This window comes from Xiphias gladius, chromosome 2 (assembly GCF_016859285.1).
Source record: "Xiphias gladius isolate SHS-SW01 ecotype Sanya breed wild chromosome 2, ASM1685928v1, whole genome shotgun sequence".
In the NCBI taxonomy this organism is placed as follows: domain Eukaryota; kingdom Metazoa; phylum Chordata; class Actinopteri; order Istiophoriformes; family Xiphiidae; genus Xiphias; species Xiphias gladius.
Genome location: NC_053401.1, coordinates 22090663 through 22110334, shown reverse-complemented (window position 1 = coordinate 22110334; position 19672 = coordinate 22090663). Strand labels below are relative to the sequence as shown.

The 19672-nt window shown below is 40.4% G+C and overlaps 1 protein-coding gene across 1 annotated transcript in view; it reads right to left on the bottom strand.

Moving 5' to 3' along the window:
* Positions 1–18135, bottom strand: part of nav3 (neuron navigator 3) — a 343409-nt gene extending 325274 nt beyond the window's left edge. Inside the window, exon 1 of the mRNA XM_040143100.1 lies at positions 18087–18135. The gene's annotated coding sequence lies outside the window, so the exon portion shown is untranslated. The remainder of the gene's footprint in view (positions 1–18086) is intronic.
* Between the last annotated feature and the right edge of the window lie 1537 nt (positions 18136–19672).

The window sequence follows — 19672 nt, the reverse complement described above, 5'->3', positions numbered from 1 at the left end:
CCCTCAGCAGTGGAATTATATCAGGGGCTTTATAAACTAATGCATACTGCATGAGTGCTAATTTACCCATTTTTTCTTCTTGAATATTACAAAAGAAACAATGGAACCTTGCAGGGAATAACATGCCATACTTTCTGTTTGCCGCAAGGAAGGGGCTAGCTGGCATTTGCTGTCAAAGGGAGAAAGATGGCCTCCAATGTAGGCCAGTGGCGTCAAAGGTCTTTCTCCATCTGCTTTTCAGAAACAGCAGGTACAGAGCACCCTTATCGAGGAAGCAAGGACAGACTCTCCAGAAGAAAAAAAAAAAATCACCTGACAAGATATTGCTGCACTGCATCTTGTACTATGTAATGGAAAAACTAGACTTAAATAGGATCTCATACCAATATTTGTAGACAATGCTTACATTTCCCACCACAGTCTAATCCTACAAGCATATACCTAGGTAACTTGCTCCCTCCTTGGTTTGTCAAGATACATGATGACAAAAACGTGATATACAGTATTCAAAATATCAAAACGTCCATGGTTGATTTACAAATCTAAGGCAATTTATGGGATTAAAATGACCATTATTCCAACAGTATTTTCTAACTGTCCCTGTCTCTCTCTAAGCATCAATAATGCAGTTCAGTGTTGTAATTTCAACTCAACAAGCTTTACTGACATGAATGTCAAGAAAACCACATTGGCAAACTGCCCAAGAAGAAAGACATCAAAAGATTGGTGTGGCACCAGAGTAAATATTCACTATGGTTGTTGTTAAAGCTAAAATAGGAATGAAACATTAGAAGAGATAATCTAGTTGCAATTCTTCTTACCAATTTTGCAATTTAGATTGCGATAGGCCTTTTTCACAACAAATATTTTGACTTGTAAGAGTAGGAAAAGCACAGGTGTTACTCATACATTAGTGACGGTTCTGTTCTACTGTTTCAGTTGGCCATGACAGTGGTGTAGTGAGCCAGCATGCACAAGAATCCTTTAATTAAGCATCTTAATGGAATTCAGTCATCATTAATTTCATTATTTACACCTGCGCTTTTACCTAATGTTATATGTCAAAATGTCCTCCATGAAAAATGCTGTATGTGTGGTCTAAATAGTATCAAAAAAGATATGTTTGCACAGAACGTAATTACAAACAAGTGTTGTTTTTACATGAATTGGACCTGATAAAATAGTGCAGTCATTTGCTTGAGGCACACAAGCCAAGAGTTCTTTCTTACAACCTTTCAGTCTGAGAAAAGTCACCTCTAAGTAAACTTAGCTAGTTTGCACCAGAAAAAAATTTCAATTTCAATCACATTTATTTAGATATTATATTACTGATATATTTTACCAAACTCAGTCATATTCACGGCATTGACAAGTGGTGTTATATTTATTGATGAACTGCAAATCGCCTGAAAATGTTTTGAAAACCGACTCACAACTGATGTTACGGTCCCTAGCTCTGTACTGTAGCTGCTACAGCTAACCCTAGCTTTAAAGACCGCTTCACAGCCCTAAAATGCAGAGCTCCTTATTGAGAGCTTTTATGGTGACAAGCCTAAACAAAATGATATGATATACTTAAAAGTTGAAGTGCAACTCCAACAACTCAACACCTTAACATGCTAGTTTTCTAGCAACCTGTCTGAAAATGATGTCAAGCAAGCAAGAGAAAGACTCACCACTCTGTTGGTCTTTCTTGAACAAAAAGGCAAAAGGCACAGGCCAGTCTCATCAAAATTAGAGACAGTAATATCTTCCTCTTGTTGTTTGGCCTACTCACAGAATTCACGTTAATTAGCTACAGCTGAGTAAATCTGCCAATTGCAGTTGTAACAGCTGGCGAAATTAAGAGTCACCTAAAACTTAAACCTCCTGCAGCCAAATTAATTTTGTAAAGTTATAGCCAAAATAAAACACAGCTCTTGGCATTTGTCTCAAATTGTGATATAGGTATAAACATATTCATTTTTCACGTCTTCAAGCAGTTACTCAAAGGAGATCCAATCAATATAATCCATTTCCACATTTTTGTCTTTCTGTAAATCCTACAGGCATTTGACATTGATTTAAAGGCAAATGCTGAGACCTTCAGTCTTCTTTCCTGACAGAGATGTGCTGTACATGTAAGTATAAAGATGTTTTTAGAGATCCACAATTCACTATGAAATCTTAAGTAAGATTGGGCATGGCCGCAAAGCTCAAGAAACTGCTCAATCATAACTGTTATGTCTGTGTGTGAAAACTATATAATGCGCTAAGGAACGAAAACCCGGCGCCAGCTATTATCCATATCAGTACCAAGAACAGTTCATTTAGACTTGATGGGGAACAGTCAAACTGAAAAACTGGATCTATGTGAAGTGTTCGCTGCTGAAGAGCTCTGATTTGCAAAACACCCACTGAAATCATCATAAATGGAATAAAACTGTGTCTCCGGTAAAATGTTGCTATATATATTGTTTTAGGGAATATTACTGTGTGCTTTAATCCCCTCCGGTTGTAAAGAATCTTATTAGAGGCAAAATCTCCATATTTATGAGCAACAGCTGCTGCAGTTTCACCACAGCCTGGTGTGTAGTGCTGGTAATCCCACCTTCAATCTCTACAGCTGGTCGACATTTCCCCACACACCCATTTGGCTTTTCCAAGCACTCGGTATTCAGCGGGTGTCTGTAACTCTCCAAGTGGTCAATAAAGTTTGATTCATGAGGCCTGGGGCCGTAACTACACACTGGCGCTTTAATTCGAGGAGATGTAAATGACGGCCATAGATCCAGCCTGATTTCCTCAGGGAGGGTTGGTAGAGCATGCGCTGTAAATTATCACCTCAATAGGTCACAGGTCAAACATAAAGAACGGCACACCATCACATTAAAATGCTATAATGCCCTAATGGCATTATTTCAACATAAAACCTCATTTTATCAGCCTCAGTGAGAATCACGGAAAATCAAAACACATCAGATATGGTTGCTAAAACTAATTTACCTTCTGAAACTATCTGTGCCACAAGTTTATATCACACTACTCACAACTAAACAGTTAATTAACAAATGGAGCATGGTGTATAGTATGATTCATGCATATATCTAATATTAAAGCAGCAGCCTTTCATTTCTCCAAACACTAATAACAAACATATACACAGACGCACGTTTATGTCATTTTTACAGCATAAAAGATAGAAAACAATATTCTCATATACATAGATGCATAATAGCAGTGAACTAGTGTCAGCTGTATGGTGACAACTGGGCAGAATTAGAGTAATGGGAATATTCTCAACAATTAGGACATTCATAATAGCCTTGCCATACTTCACTTGGCCCCACAATGGGTCATTAATAATACTGAAAAATCCAATAAATGCAGTAGGGATCCACATTACAGATGCTACACATATAGCACTTCGGGGACTACAGTGACAACTCAGCAGCTCCCTAGTAGAAACCTCAGCACACTTAAAACACACTTTTACAAATGACAAGGAGTTGGCACCAGAGTTTTATTTTACAATATGCTCATTTGTTTCTAATGTACAGTATACCCTTTAATATTCTGCACTTAAACATTTGCAAGAATACGGTAAGTAGGCAAAAGGTTGGACGATAGGACTATAGTGGTTGGATGAAACAAGCAGAAACAAAATGTACAGAAAATTCATACAAAATATTTAAATGAACCCAAATTCATACACAAATGCATCATAAAGTAACTGAAAGCTGAATAAAATATCGCCAACTACATTACAGTATATCTACCTCACAACATAGCAATGGGAACCATATGGGGAAACAAAGAAACCAGATGATACAGTAAATATTAATGCTGTGCAAAATGTGCATTGTAGTATTTACATAGACAAGCCTGCAGAGGCAATATGTGTGTGTGGAAAGTGTGTAGGTGTGTATGCAGTCCTAATGCAGGAGAAATGTATGATAGGAGGCCTTCTACGATACCAACCGCTTTGAATCTTTCCAGGCTCTGGACAGTCAGGCTCCAAATGAGAGTAGTGTGTTTACTTTTCAGTTTGCTGCCTCAGCCAAACTGAACATCTAGACACTGAACATGCTGTTGTGGTTGATCCACAAAATGTTTCTTCCTGGGATATTACTTTCACCAAACATTCTAAGGCCAGGAAAGGTCACTAGGTGCAAGGGAGGAAGCTATAACTAGCCATAAGGATCAGAAACATGAAAGCATGTCCGAGTTAAAAGCCACGACATGCAATAATACACAATGAAGTGCCAACACTATTCTCTCTTGTAGTTCTACCGAACTGTAACTTCAACATATTTTCCTTGGTTTCAGAGACCAAAACTCAAGTTTAAGTCGTATCCATATCCAATCTGATCTGATGCTCCCTGGACCTTAACGGTGCAGCTCAAAGAAGAACTCGCACCAAAAAAGGTGCGAAAGCGTCCGTGGCTACCTGTTCCTGAGGTTTACTGAGCATAAAGACAGACGCAGGTTAACATCCACACAGCTGAATGTGAGCTACGCCTTTGATCAGTCATCTGCCTCATATCCCAGTGTTTATAGCAAAACTTAAAGAGGAGAATTCAGACTATTAGAAGGCAGAGTGACAGAGAGAGAAGAAACCAAGGAGAACCAGAGTGAGAGAGGAAGACACAGAATAGTGCGGTTGAGAATATGTTAAAGCCTGGGGTAGAGTAACAACAGCACGCGAGCAAACACAATGGCTGGAAATTTGTCATACAACCAAAACTTTGGCAGGCTCAGATGTGTGAACAGCTAAATAAAAGCAAGGCAAACTGTTCTCATGTAAATACCATGATTTTACATGCCAGGAGTCACTGGAGTGATAGACAATGAGCTGAGGGTTGCTAATATGTTCAATTGGTATTGAGCGACAATCAGCACCAAATGCAACCTTGGCTTTTTCTGTTGTCACGGTAACTGAGGAGAGAAGGCTGCAGCATAAATGTGGGTGCGTTTGTGTGTGGGGCTGCAAGTATCCCGGCTCTCTTTAACACGGTAATCACTATTGTGAAGGTGAAGACTGACACGAGAAGCAGCAGCTCATTAGCTTGAGGAATGCATGTTGCAGTGTCAATTTACGCTGTTTGTCTTGTTGCACACAGTTGCCCGAGCCTGACATTTTTCTGGCACCTTGCTGTTTATTGTTTTCGGAGACGACACAGTGTCTGGTTGTGATGGCAAAAGGATTCAGGAAATGATATCAAGACCGTCACAGCTAAAGCCTGCCAAGCACCCATGCTCACTTGGGATTTTAAATCTCACACTGGCAGCAAGATTAAACTAAACAAAATATTAAACCATTTCAAACAAATGTACTTGACAATAAAAAGGGAAATTATTAAGACTTTTGAAGCTGCAGGCAACTGGCTAATCACCACTGGATTACAAACATGCAACAAGACTTGTAGCTAGCGAGAAAAGCTAACTAATAACAGAGGTAAAAAACTGCAAATATGGTAGATGTGTTTATTTCATTATCTTTGAGATTAGTTTTTGGCCTGTCTGCCTTATAAACGCCTAGTCACACCAACATTTAAATGAGTGTAATGAATGGAAAATGTTCATTATCCCAAGAGGTATACCTGCCTGTTAGCTCAGAGTGTATAATTAGCTTTAGCTCCAGCGGTCTGGTCAGAGCTGTGGATTTTATTAAGGCGGTGGTGTTTTGAGCTGAAACTGCAGAAATAGACACCAGTTTTAAGGTCAGACAGTTCACACTTTTACTGTGTGTTCGTGGTGCTTTATTGATAACACTTGTCAGGCTCTTTGTTTGACATGCATTTAGAGTTTCAGTGTGAGAATCGGTGACAGCTGACAGAGGAGCAGACTGATGGCCTTGGGGCGGAAAATGTGTCATGTAGTTATGCTTAAAGATTCCAGAAGAAAAACTATTAAAATAAACAGGCGTGCAGTCTCATTTAATGAATCTGTGTGGCTGATCAATGATACTGATGAAATCCTGTATTGACGCAGTTTATCAGGAGTGAAGCTCTGTCTGTTTACACTTCAATCATCTCTGACTTTTTGGATTAACGTATTTTATCTGGCATCTCTCCAGTGTTTTGTATATTTTGAGGAAGAAGCAGGACTTTCAAAAGAGCTACTGTTACAAATATAATAACATGAATGAGCGCGTCCGCTTTTAACTTGGGCAGCAGGCAAACAGCATGCTAACGTTGGTTTTTTTCATGCTGACGTTGGTTTTTTTCATGCTAACGTCAGGGGCCTTCTGGTCTTTTAACCTGTGCTGTCAGTTAATGTTTCTCGACACACACAGGGAATTTCTCTCGGCATAGGCAGCTCACTTTGTGTATAGGCTCATTTAGCATTATCATTGCTACTAGCTGCCTACTTTACTTGGCCAACTACTGCTTTCTCACTGGAATGTGTGTCGTGTTAGCTGCCAGAACTGACGTCTATCAAAGGTGGCATGTGGTTAAAAAAAAAAAGAAGATAGTTAGCTGGCTAACTGTCAGTAAGCAAGCTACACTGACTGGCATTTTCACAACTGGCTCGCGAGCCGTTAGGTACTAACTAGTTAGTTAGTAACTTTTTTTGATTCGACTTCTTGGCGATGTAATTTCTTAAAAGCAGTTCGCAAACCTAACTAATTTGGGTGGAAAAGTTTAATGGGTTGACTCAAAAGATTTTCAAACACATGAGGAACATCTTCCTAAGTACATTTGTTCTACTTACTTGTGTGATTTAACATATTTCTACGAACATTATTATCTGACATCATTTAGCAATGTCCAGGAACGTTTTGAGCTCTTAGACAATTAGGAGAGACGTGGCAAACTCAAGAAGACCTTGTATTTGAATGTAGAGAATGTAGTTTCAAGGAATGCACCAGAAGACACGTGAAATGAGATGCCAATAGGACAACTGGACAATTGTTTGTGAGATGCACAATGACCTCTATGTTTTCAAATTCTCAAATTCTTGTATTTACACAAGCCTGTCTATTGCGTTCAGAATCAAGAAGCTGAGTTTTGGCGTGCTCTTTCTTCTTTCTCTCTTCAGCCCTTTCATTTCTCTTCTTTCTTCCTCCCCTCTGCCTGATTTTATTGTTACTGTAGCTTGTTACACAACTCTTTTCCACATTTTCCATAATGTGCTTTAATCCCCAAATATTTCTGGGTATCGTGCCTTGATCAGGGTGGGAACTGAAGTTGTTTCCTCTATCTTTATATATACAGTCCATCATTTAGTCATATGACTTATAAATCACAATATGTCACCATACAAACAGTATCCAAACATTATAATCAGTCTTTTTAATTAATTTTTTTACAGAATGCAGTATACTATTAAAAATATGAGAAAGAATCATGTCATATAAATGTCCATTAATAAAAATTATTAACTAATTAACTAATTCTTTAAAACTATTTTTCACAAAATGCAGTGCAGTGAATCTCAATTTTTCAACACAAAATAGCAAATTCTGTGAATACTCTTTGTATCTTGTTTTTTGGAACACACTATGGTCAAGTTTCTTCCCTTTTTTCTTCTTCTTAACAGTCGTGAATAATTGCTTCCTAATGTTTACGTCAATCTACAGTTGACTTCAACCCATTCCTGACTGAATTTCATTTTTTGAGAATGAAATTGAATTTAACAGTGTAGAGATCCAAAATTCTTCCGTGGTCTCTGTGTATAACCCCCCTCTCCTGCCTCTCTCTGTTCATTAATCACATTCTCTGCACAGTCCACTCTTACTACAAGAATTTGACATTAGTGGGGAGATAAATAATCACTCTCTCTCTCTCCCTCCCTGCCTTCTCCAGGCAATCTCTCGCCTTCACCCTTTCAGTCTCTTCTTTTCCTGTCTAGCTGAGGCAAATCCAGTGTCTCTCTGTCTCTCTCTCTTGTCATTACGTTGTCCCTGGTCTCCCTCCCTGGATTCGTCTGACACGGAAGAGAAACAAAAAAAAAACCCTTCCCGCTCTTCCATTCATCTACATACAAGCTGCATTACCACTCAATTACACTTAGATTACATTAATGTGCTTTCACCCAGCCGAGCCTCCTCTGCATGCGCCAAACCCATTCTCCACCGTCAGCGGTGCCTCTGTCGAGCATTATGATGGCACGTAATCTTGTGATATTGTGTCGGGATTAACATCAAATCTCATTACGGCTGTGGTGGATCACTGGAGAGGGAAGGATGGAGGAGGCGACATTAGATGGGGGGGGGGGCTACATCTTTATTTAATTTTTAGGTTTTTAAAGCTGAGCAAGAAAGAGCAAAAGAGGAAGAAGAGAGATGAGATCAGGGGTGTGAAATCTCAAATTCACATGATGGCATCTGGGAGGTTGAATCTATTATACACAGGAGTCTGTCGTTTAATTCGTCATGTGGAACTGTTGAACACACATTCATAAGGCGCAGTCGACTGAGACAAACCCAACGGAGGTTAAGGGGTCAAAATGGGATGTGTCGTAGTACAGCACGACACAATAAAAAACAAAGCAAATCAAACAAGCTAACCCTCCTCCTTTAGCTCGACACACCTCGCCCCGCCACACCAAACACCTTCTCTGTTAGCATTTTCCCTATGCTCGCGCCTCATAAACCTCTTTTACTACCAGTAGATCCGTGAAGGTTGTAATTGCCTAAGTGATATACAGCCGGCACCGGGGCGCGGCTCAATTTTACTCCGTTTAAAACACAGCCACACCAAAGTAATGTTCAGGGGGAGCGCCTTGCCCTGTTAAATAAAACAGATTGTTAGGCTAAAATCATATTTCGAGGCAGACACCCCTATTCCCAGAGGGGTGTATGGTGGATAGGATTGGGGGGGACTTTGCACACACACACACAAACACACACACACACACACACACACACACACACACACACGCACACAAATTCAAGCATTTTCTGCAGATAGACACTCTTAATTCCCTTGCTCCGCACTGCCAACATGCTGAACACACACATACATTGTATGAAAACAAACATGCATTCAAACACATGCACAAAACAAATGCACACGCACATTCCCCCTCCCTCAGTGGTGCACCGTGCTGGTTATTGAGCCTCAGGAGCGTCACTAAATCACACTGAGGCCCCAGCAGAAATGAGGGATAACAGCACAGCTGTGTTGCAACCATTGATTGCCGAATGCATCATCTTTTTATATTCACAACAGGGTGGGGAGTGTTGGGGGAGGGACATCTAAACGGGGACTAGAGAGCGGGGGTGCTTTCCCTTCATGCAGGCAATGGTTGGGAAAATCAGTTCTTGTAGTTGCAATCAGATTCCTGCTAACATCATCAGAGGGGTTTTCACAGCCCAGCAGCAATGATGAAGGGACGGAAATAAATAAAATGAAAAACGCAAATTGAGATATTCTAGTTCATTCAAGCACAACACCAATATCCCCTGGTTCTGTGTGGCTCCTGAATAAAGCCACCATGTCTGTGTGTGACTGTGTCATCTAGTACTTAAAAGAACACTGGTTCCCCACAGTTCATACATCAATATATGGATTAACTGGCTAAACTGTATGCCAGTAATATCTTAAAAACTACACGCAAGTACTTTGTGCAGTTTTTGCATTTGCAAAGCATGTTTTGAATATTTTGAAAGTTGTATTGTATACATATGTATTGCATGCATATTTACATAAGTTTAGAGCTACAATGGATGAGGTAAATTTACAAAAATGAATCAAATATAACCAACTCTACAGAGTCTATAGAGTCTATCGCCAAGTTAGCCGCTCTGCGAGGCACAGCAGCATGTTAACATGCTCGCAATGACAATGCTAACAAACTGATGTCCAGCAGGTCTAATGTTTAACATTTTCATTATCGGCTTGTTTTCTTGGTGTGTTTGCAATAATTATTGACGTGAACAAACTTTTGCCAGCCTCAGAAAACATTAGTAACTTACATCTAGTTATCGTATTGTGTTAATTCCTGGAGTGAAGGGCTACTACAGCCATTTAGTAGTGTACTTTCATTAAACTGAGGGATATGTGAGAGATTTTTCACTTAGCTTCTTAGATCTCAGTTTAGTGTGTTAGTATACTAATATTTGCTAAAGAGTAGTAAGTCAAAGTACAGCTGAGGTTGATGGGAATGACATTAGTTTTGAAGTTATTTCGTTATAAACCAAACTTGGAAATTTTGCCTGGTGACAGTGCTCGAGAAAACATTACAAATCACCAAAGTGTTACTATAGAGGCCTGGAGAAAATTTCATGACAGTCCATCCATAGCTTCTGAGACATGTCACTCAAAACCAGAAATGTGAACCTGTCATCTCGTAAACACGAATGTACAATAATTGTCAATGTGTCAATCCACCCAGTAGATGTGGACATATTTCGGTGGACAAGTGCTGAGGAGGCACTGTTTGACCTGCTTTTGGCACTAAATGAAAATTCAGGGTATCAGCAAAGTAGCAATGGGATTCATTGTCTTGGAACCATGGTTGCTTAGTTTAATGGCAATCCATCCAATGGTTCAATATATTTCAGTCTGGATCAAAGTGGTGAACCAACTGAGCGACCAACATTGCCATCAGCAGAGCACGGCTAACAATTACAATTTCTTCCTCATCTTGTCATGACATTCATCATGCATTAATATCTCACAGTTGTCATGTATAAATGAATGATCATTTAAAGGCCCCATCATAATTATATGAACTATGTACATCAGAGGAGTTTTGAGCTATAGATGAAGAATCTGTCTTTTGTGTGTTTGTCAACAACGCAGACTTTATCATCATTTTCTCCATATACAGTATACAGTCTAAAAGAGAACAAAACTGTGCCCGCTGTGCTTTGATGTATACAAATTACAAAAATGTATTGTTAAAGTGTATTATCTCCTTAATACCCATAAGACAGCTTGCTATATAGACCATTTTATATACAGTAGTATACAAAAGTAGGCAAAAACTAAACACAAGTTTGAAACACATGTTTCAGCGTAAACATGTCATTCCCAAGGAGTTTCACAGGGACAACACCCTCCTCCAGGAGAACAACAAAGACAAACGACAAAAAAGTCTTCTCTACAAGTTTTGCGCAGTGAATGGAGAAACAGAAGCCAAAAAAAAAACAGAATTGCACCTTGAATCTCCAAATAGATGAGCTCAACAGTAAGCTTGCCAATAGCCAAGACTTACAACATAAATATAAAGAGCTAAAAGCTGACAGAAAAGCAGCCAATGATTTAAACAAAAACCTTGAAAAACAAGTGCACGAGTTGCACTTTAAACTCTAGACTCAAATAACCTTGGAGAAAAAAAATGGAGGTCTGCTCAAGAAGAAAAACAAAACCTAATCCAAAATAACAACATTCTCAAACAAGAAGTTGTGGAGATAAACAAGAAACTTAAGGATCACAAAGCATTGGAGGGTGAATATAAGACAATAAAAACAGAAAAGAAAACGCTGATCCAGCAAAATAATTTGCTGCAGCAAAAGGTTCAGGACCTGCAGCAGACAATCTCCAGGCAAGATCACTTGGAAGAGAAATGCAAAACAAAGAAGGAGAACCACGCCTTAAGTCAACGCACCATTAATCTCCAACGTTAGGTTCAGGCATTGACCAAAAAACTAGAAGATCAAGAAATGATGAGAGCCCAATATACAACACTGAAGTGGAAAAAGGGGCCAAGATGGACTTCAATTACAACGTAGAATATAATGTAGAATCCAAGAACTGAAAGAACAATACGAAAATGCGAAACCTTGGCTCAACAAATATTATTGCATCAAAGCTCAGATGGATGCCATTTACCATGAGAAGGCCACCCTCACACAGGAATTCCTGGAGCTTTACAATAAGTTCAGATGACAAAGGACTTTAAGCAGTAAGTAAAATAAAATCAAAGTAGGTAAAGAAAGCCTTAACCATGAGAATTCTGTTCTCCTGGACAAAATACAGGAGCTACGCAAAGAGCTTCAAAATTTTGAAGGTGTGGAGGGCAGATGCAAAGCCATCACAGCAGAGAAAGACACGGCATGTCAACAAAGGTATGTCCTGATAAGAAAAATTCGAGAACTGAACCACAAGCTCAACAACGAGAAAGTTAGAGCCAAGGAAGAGAAGAACGAGAGTATGAGCATAGCTAATGTCCTGCACTTTGAGGGAATGAAGAAGGACATGGCTGGCCCATGGGTCACTCTAGTTCGCCAGACGGGCTTCTCGACTGACCAGAGGCGCGCCAGGGCCAACAAGAGATGTGCTGGAAGCACAGCTGGACCAATCTAAGCCCCATCTGACCTTACCAGAGGAGAGTTTGAGCTGCACTGTAGCTTCTTTGCTTCCTTTTTCCTGCATTTTTAACTGGGTGCTCCAGTTTCCTTCTATCTAATAAAATAAAATTCAACAAAAGCATTTAGACAGTCTTTTTGTTTTGATCTATATTATTTAATTCGTGATTTGCTGTCAGAGGTGGACAGAGTTGCAACTGTTGACATAGTTAAATTGATATAGTTAAGTTTATTCAGGTTAAAGTGCTTCTGTATAGAATATAATACTTTAGTTATAAATGTTAATATATAATATAAATAAATAATATAATATAATATAATAATTAGCTGAATAAATAATTCCGCAAGAAAAACCTTCATAAGAATATGAATTTCTGAGAGTCATTGATACTTTTCAGTGTTTATTTCGGTTAGCCATACGACTGGCATAGCTCTAGGGATGGCAATGTCATTTTGTCAGTCTATCAGTCTTTCGGTCGGTCCACCCACCAGACTCAATAAATACGGCTACTGCTAGGATTGCAATGAAATTTGGTACAGACATTCATGATACCCTGAGGATGACGTTGCTGACCCTCTGACCTTTCTTCTAGTGCCACCATGACGTTGAGATTTTAGTTTTTCAGTGAAAAAGTCTAAACTAATGAAACTATTGGATGGATGGCCATGAAATTTAATAGAAACGGTCATGGTACCCAGAGGGTGAATCAAAATGACTTTGATGATCATTTGACTTTTCATCCAGCTCCATCATGAGGTTGACATTTGTGGTTTTGAGTGAAATGTTTTCACAACTATTGGATGATTTACCAAGAAATTAGGTACATATATTCAAGCCCCTCTAAGGATTAATTGTAATAACTTTGGTGATTCCTTAACTTCAACCTCAACTGTCACCATCACTTTGTCTAATAATTCTTTAAAGGAAATGTAAATATGCTATCACGCTAAATTAAGATGATGGTGAACATGGTAAACATTATACCTGCTAAACATCTGGATGTTAGCATTGTCATTCTTAGCATTTAGAATGCTGACATTAGCATTTAGCTCAAAGCAATTCTGTGCCTAAGTACAGCCTCACAAAGCCACTAGCATGGCTACAGAATAAGGGGAGGACAGCATAAGTCAAAAACCCAGTGTATGAGTTTATTATGTAACCATATTACTTTGAATGTCAAAATAATAATACTTCATTAACGTGTTTACATAAATTGTATAGACGTGAATAAGATTTTCATTAAATTCATTTTTTCTGTTATAGCCACTCAAAATACATCACCATTAAATACATACACCTCTCCATAGAGTAGTATTCAGTGTTGGTGGGAGAGTAAACCATTCTTACACAGGTGGTTGCCATGGTAACACAGCAAGCCAAGTTGGTGTCGTGTTGAAAAAGTTGAACCATCATTAATAGAGTGCAGCGATAAATAGTCATGCGCATTCATCAGTTTTCACCTTCTCCGTTTCTCGGCTAAAGACAGTTGGTACCATGCTAGCTAACTAGCCGCCGGGCTGACGACCGGGAGAGAGGACACTAAGCTTAAGCTTTGCGGTTTGTCATGTTTGTCTGGACAGACAATATGAACAGAGCTGGTGGAAGACGTTTGCTCTGTGATGGACCCACTCAGTAGCCTACAGAATTTGAGGTGAAATTCTGTGATATGATGCCTGTAATACAGAAATTTGAAAGCACCATGTATTGAAAGGATCCTTACATGAGTTTTGTAAAATCTGATTGACTAGCAGTTATGTTTACATGAAAATGAATTCCCTTTGCAGCTTGTAATGAAATAAAAATCCATAAATCCATTCATTACATTAACCTCACACTGAGAGGTGCTGCTTTGTTAAAACTACCGTAAATGAAGATAGAAGAACTAGAAATAACCAAGATTAACAACGTTCACTGCGTTTTTCCCCTTTGCTGTTGAGGGCTTTGCTAATTTTAGACAGTTGTGTTATGTGCTTCTTCACTGATTAACCTCTTGCAGTATTAGCACACAAGCTAGCAAGGCTAGCTAGAGAAAAGCCGCCTAAGGGTTGATACACCTGTAAATTTGAACAGAATTCTGGGATGTGTATTATTAAAATGCACTTGGTACTCAGGTATTGCAAACCCTCTTAGATGTCATTCATTTCAGTCCCTGACCCGTCTGGTGCATATGTAGAATCTAAAGACTGACTGAAACCGGGGAATGCCCTCCAGTGTGTCACACTCTACACAGAGTGCTGCGTGGAGGGAAGGGTGAGGTGTGGTGATGGAGGAGAAGCGGGAGACCCTTCAAGTCTCCAGTATTCCATTAGCTAGTCTGTGATGTACTGCTCTACTGCCTAAATTCACACACACACACACACACACACACACACACACACACACACACACACACACACACACACAGATGGGAGACCAGTTTCCCTGTCTCCTCCCAACACCCTCCCCCATCCCACTGCCTCTCATCTTCATCCTCCTCCTCTTCCTTCACACACCTCACACCCTCCGTCAGTCACCATCCATCACACAGGACCTCCACAGATGGGCCTGCGAATACACACACACACACACACACACAGACTCCATACTCATTCCCACCTCCACCTACACACATACAGGCATAGTCACCGACAACACACACATATATTCACAGGAGCTCTGGACTCACTCTCTCACTCCTCACAGGGTTGGCCAGACATACACACATGCACAGCAGCTCTCAGCTTAACACTTACGCTCTCTCTCTCGCGCACACACACACACACACACACACACACACACACACACACACACTCCACCCCGCAAACACTTTCATGTGAGTATCTAAGCAGCTCAGAAACCAAAAACCTCCACAGCTGAGGGGAAACCCAATTAGGACACAATGAGCATCATCAGATCTACCTGAGAGACGGCGCCTCGCACTCGTGCTCGCAAAAACAAAGCAACATATGGGATCGGGCGGTGGTGGTGGAAGTGGGGGGGTGACGGGCTTTGTGGAGGAAATGCACCACTCGCTCACTTCCCGTGGTCTGTAAAGGCTGCTGCTAATTTCCCCGTGTTTCTGGTCAAAACAGAAAAAGGGCGGCGCTAATGAGCCTCGCACCTTTACAAGAAACGCCAGTATGACACGCTGGATCAGTCTAATTAACAGGTTGAAACACAAAACTCCAAAAAGTTTGTTACAAAGGAAACGCATCAGTCACGTGGTTTCTTTCCATGCTAATCAACAAGTGAGTCGCCGAGGAGCTAGGCAGTAGTAGGAATCAAATGCATGGCTCACCTTTAAATCTCCAGCCACGCACTAGTTTAAAGGAGGATTCCATTCAAAAAGATTTTCCACTCAGGATTCAGCTCTTAATCTTGTGAATGTGCGTTCCGTACCTCACATATCCAAACCCGCCTGCAAGCCAGGAGAGAAAATTCCAACTACACCTTTAACCCTTTCGTCCTGGATGATAACTCTTTCCTCCTGTAGCCTGAGGAAAGCCTCCTCCACTGCCTGTCTGTGTGAGAAGACGGAGTAGTCGTAGTAGAATGAGGTGGGATGGATGGAGGGAGTAGGAGGGGAGGTATTCTGGTGGCTCACATCATGAGAGAAGGCGTTATCTCCGCATCGGCATGCTCTCAGCGAGGGAATCGAGCCAGCCACCAGAGAAGAAGAAGCTGAAGAAGAAAAGGAGGAGGAGGAGGAGAGAGGCATGAAGGCAGGCAGCGGTGAATGAGTGGAGGATGCAACCTCCCTCTCCTTCACCCTGCTGAGTCTCCTACATACACACCCTCGTGCACACTGTCCTACCCCCGCCCTGCCACAGATTGCATTGCACTGATGAAATTTTAATGGTTCTTTTAGGAAGAATAACGAACATGCTGGTCTCTGGAGTTGTGTGTGTGTGCGTGTGTGTGTTGGGGGGGGGGGGGGGTTCTACACTACACCTACAGAGGAATTCAACACACGTGTGTGCGTGCATGCATACAGTATATGAGTGTGTTTTTCTCTCTATCTTGTTCTCTTTTTTACACACATTCACCAGCGCATACTCCCACTCACACACCACAAGCCTACACAGATTCACTTACACACTCCCCCCTTCTTCATTTGCACATCACATACAGAAACACACACGGACATACACATGCCATGCAGGCTTACACTCAACAACATCAAACACTGCTACTGACAGACACACAACCCTCCAGTTACACGGGGAAGATGGGGTGGGGGAGCAGACGGAGAGATCCAACCCATCCTCAAAATGCTCTCTTGATGCACACTCACACACACACATATAGAGGAGCACACACAGGCACACATAGGCACACACCCAAATGTAGTGGAACAAAGAGCGTAGAGGCAGCATGTGGAGGCACCAGTAGGAACACCGTGATGGGAGGAGAAGAGTGAAGAGTGCCAGAAAACACACTATCTTCAAAGTACCTTCAGTCTACTGCAGTACAGTGCTGTGTAGTAGAGTAGGGTAAAATAATAATAAAACAAATCTCTGGAAGCCAAAAGATTCAAAAAATAAATTAATACGTAAAAAAAATTATTTACAATGACATATATGCACCATCAATTACAACTAATCACATTTTTATACTTTGGAAAGAAAATCACCAAATACAAACACAAATCCATTTTAATTGGAAATCAAAGCAGCAAAATTAAACTTAGTGAGGAAGCCAAGTCTTGCCAACTGCTTTTTGCTATGCATTTTACAAAAAAAAACAATCTGGATTGTGTTTTAAACAGATGAAAAACAGAGGCCTGCTTTAACCATTTTTACAACCATCGCTGATCTTCAACAATCTGCAGATTATTTTCTCAATTAATTAATTAATTAATTATCAGTGAAAAATATCGAACACAGTTTCCCAGAGCCCAAGGTGACAACTTCAAATGCGGGCCCCCCCAGACCAAAAGATATCCAGTTTATAATGATATAAATCAAAGAACAGCAGCAAATCTTTCTAGAAGAGCTGAAACCAGAGACCAGTTGGACTTTTTGCTTGAACCTTGTCTTTATTCCAATGTATATAAACTGATTCAGATTGCTTTCTACTGTACAGTTACTTCTTTTTATGGTTTTTATAAAACTCAAATATGTGTCCAGTTGCTCTCCATTGTTTACCATCAACACCTCTAAAAACTTGTTTTTTCTCCTTGATATTGATACTGTATAAATATCCATGATAAATAAGCAACAATCAAAGTACTGTGCGCCAAAGTAGACCACTCAACCGTCATTAGAGCTAGTCATAATCCCATAATCTACTATTAAGAAATGTTGATCGCTGTTTTGACTGACAGTGATTATAAAGTCTGGTCCAAACAGAGCCATCAAAGTAGGACAACACAGCAACACATTTCACACTGTGTTCACATTCCCATGCATTTAGCCAACAGTTTGACGGTTAGCTGGCTGGCACATTTTCGTAGGTTTGCAGGTGCTGATTTCAATAAGCAGCAGAATACACATCCTTGCACAAAACTCCCTCTTAACCGCAGACTTCGCCTCAGATGTCATGCAACATAATCCAGTGAGGACTGACTGTAACCACTACTTTTAACTTTCGTTAATTAAAGTCCAGTTGCTGGTTTGAAAAACACTCATATTTTGTTTAACACAGGAACAGACCTTGTCTGGTCTTGAGTGATTTAAGGATGATACTGATTTTAAAGTCAAGACGCACAAGGTCTCACCTTGAATCTGAATCTCAACAACAGCAGAAATATGTCTAAGAGCCTCTGGCATATAACAAGACAAAGACTCAAGTATCAGACCACAGATTTAAGTCAAGCAAGGGAAATGGATAATGAGATGATGGGTAAAAGGGGACTGAACCTACGTCAGACCCAGGATTCCTCTGGCTCTTCACTGTTGCTCCTTAAACCATAGATCAGCAGTCAGCAGTGCTAAGAAGATCCTGAAATGACAGAAGAAAAAAAGAGATTTGTTACAATTTAGCCTGGGAAGCTGCTCAAAAACACCAATGTGATAATCACCTCAGTCACAGTTCAGTTTTTTTTTTTCTCGAATGTATTTTTCTGCAAACTCTGTTCACAGTCTGTCAGTCTGGATAGAACACAAAGACAGGGTGGCTACCAGGAGACAGTGGGTTAAATTCCTCATACATGGACAGCTTAAGATGTCCTATACTGCAGATCCTGAGAGTGATTTGTTCAGCCACATCCACTTTCATGCTGACTGCTACCTCCTGCAGCTCAGAGCGGTCTCCCGAAAAAAATCCCACCGGAATTGTAACATGGTGTGACTGAAGGTTTACCCGATGCAGCAGGACATTAAAGCAACGTAAAGCATAAAAATAGTTTCCTGGAAAGTTTCCCTCATTTGAAAAAAGGCAATAAACTCTGAGTCAACTCTCTTTGGCTGTGAAAAGTGTTCTCTTCCCTCATATTCCCTACCAAGGTGCTTCATCCCACCTCTGCACAGTTCCCGAAAACCAGTGGTGGAAAAGGACAGTCATTATTTAAATCTCCAGTTCTAAGACCACTTTCATTCCCAGTAATTCCCAGGAGGCCAAGTCCTAGTTTACAGACAATGTCAGGGAGACGAACTGTTCAGAACATGCCTTTTGGTCTCACAGACATGCAGAGCCACTTTAACGTTTTTTTCTGAAACAACACGCACTTGAGAACCTAAGAAAAAACAAGCCAGGCGAGTCTTTAAGGAAGCTGTTTGAGGTCTGTCAATAATGATGGGAATACCAGGGAGACACAGCTTGAAAGGCACTTATGAGCCAAGCGGGGGTTTGATGGGAATAGTGGTGATGTGTGACGTGCGAGTCATCCTCAATCCTGGGATACAAAAACAACAGCTTACAAGGTTAAAGCTGTCTGGAAAGTAGATATGCTGCCATTCCGTTGCACGATATAAGATATTTGAAAAAGAAAGGACATCTCTTGCAAATGCCATAGCACGATATTGAAAACAACACAAGGGTTGGAGGTATGTTGAGCAGAGGTTTGATGGGAACATTCGTGATGTACTGTCTGACATGCAAGCACTGTTGTTCCTCCTGGGATACAAAAACAAAAACAGTAGCTTAGTAAGGTGAAGGCTGACTGGAGAGAAAAAATGTGTCACATTCAGGTAAGACACTGATTGTAAAGAGCAGATAACGATCGCCTTGGTGGATGCTTTACTAAAATTTCAAAAAGTACCGAATTAACAAAATATGTTGTCACATAATCCAAGTGAATGAGTGGAATGAGTGGAAATTATCATGAAAATGGGGTTGAAGAAAAGAAATTTTTTTTGCTTTTAACAAGTTGCTGTGTGGCAGTCGAGAGAGCAAAACCAAACTAAACATTCGCTGTGATAAATTACCTCTACCTCTAAAAATGTTACTTTCTTAGCATACTGAATTGCTGTCTGAAGGGTATGAAATAAATCTAAAAGCTAATTGTACGT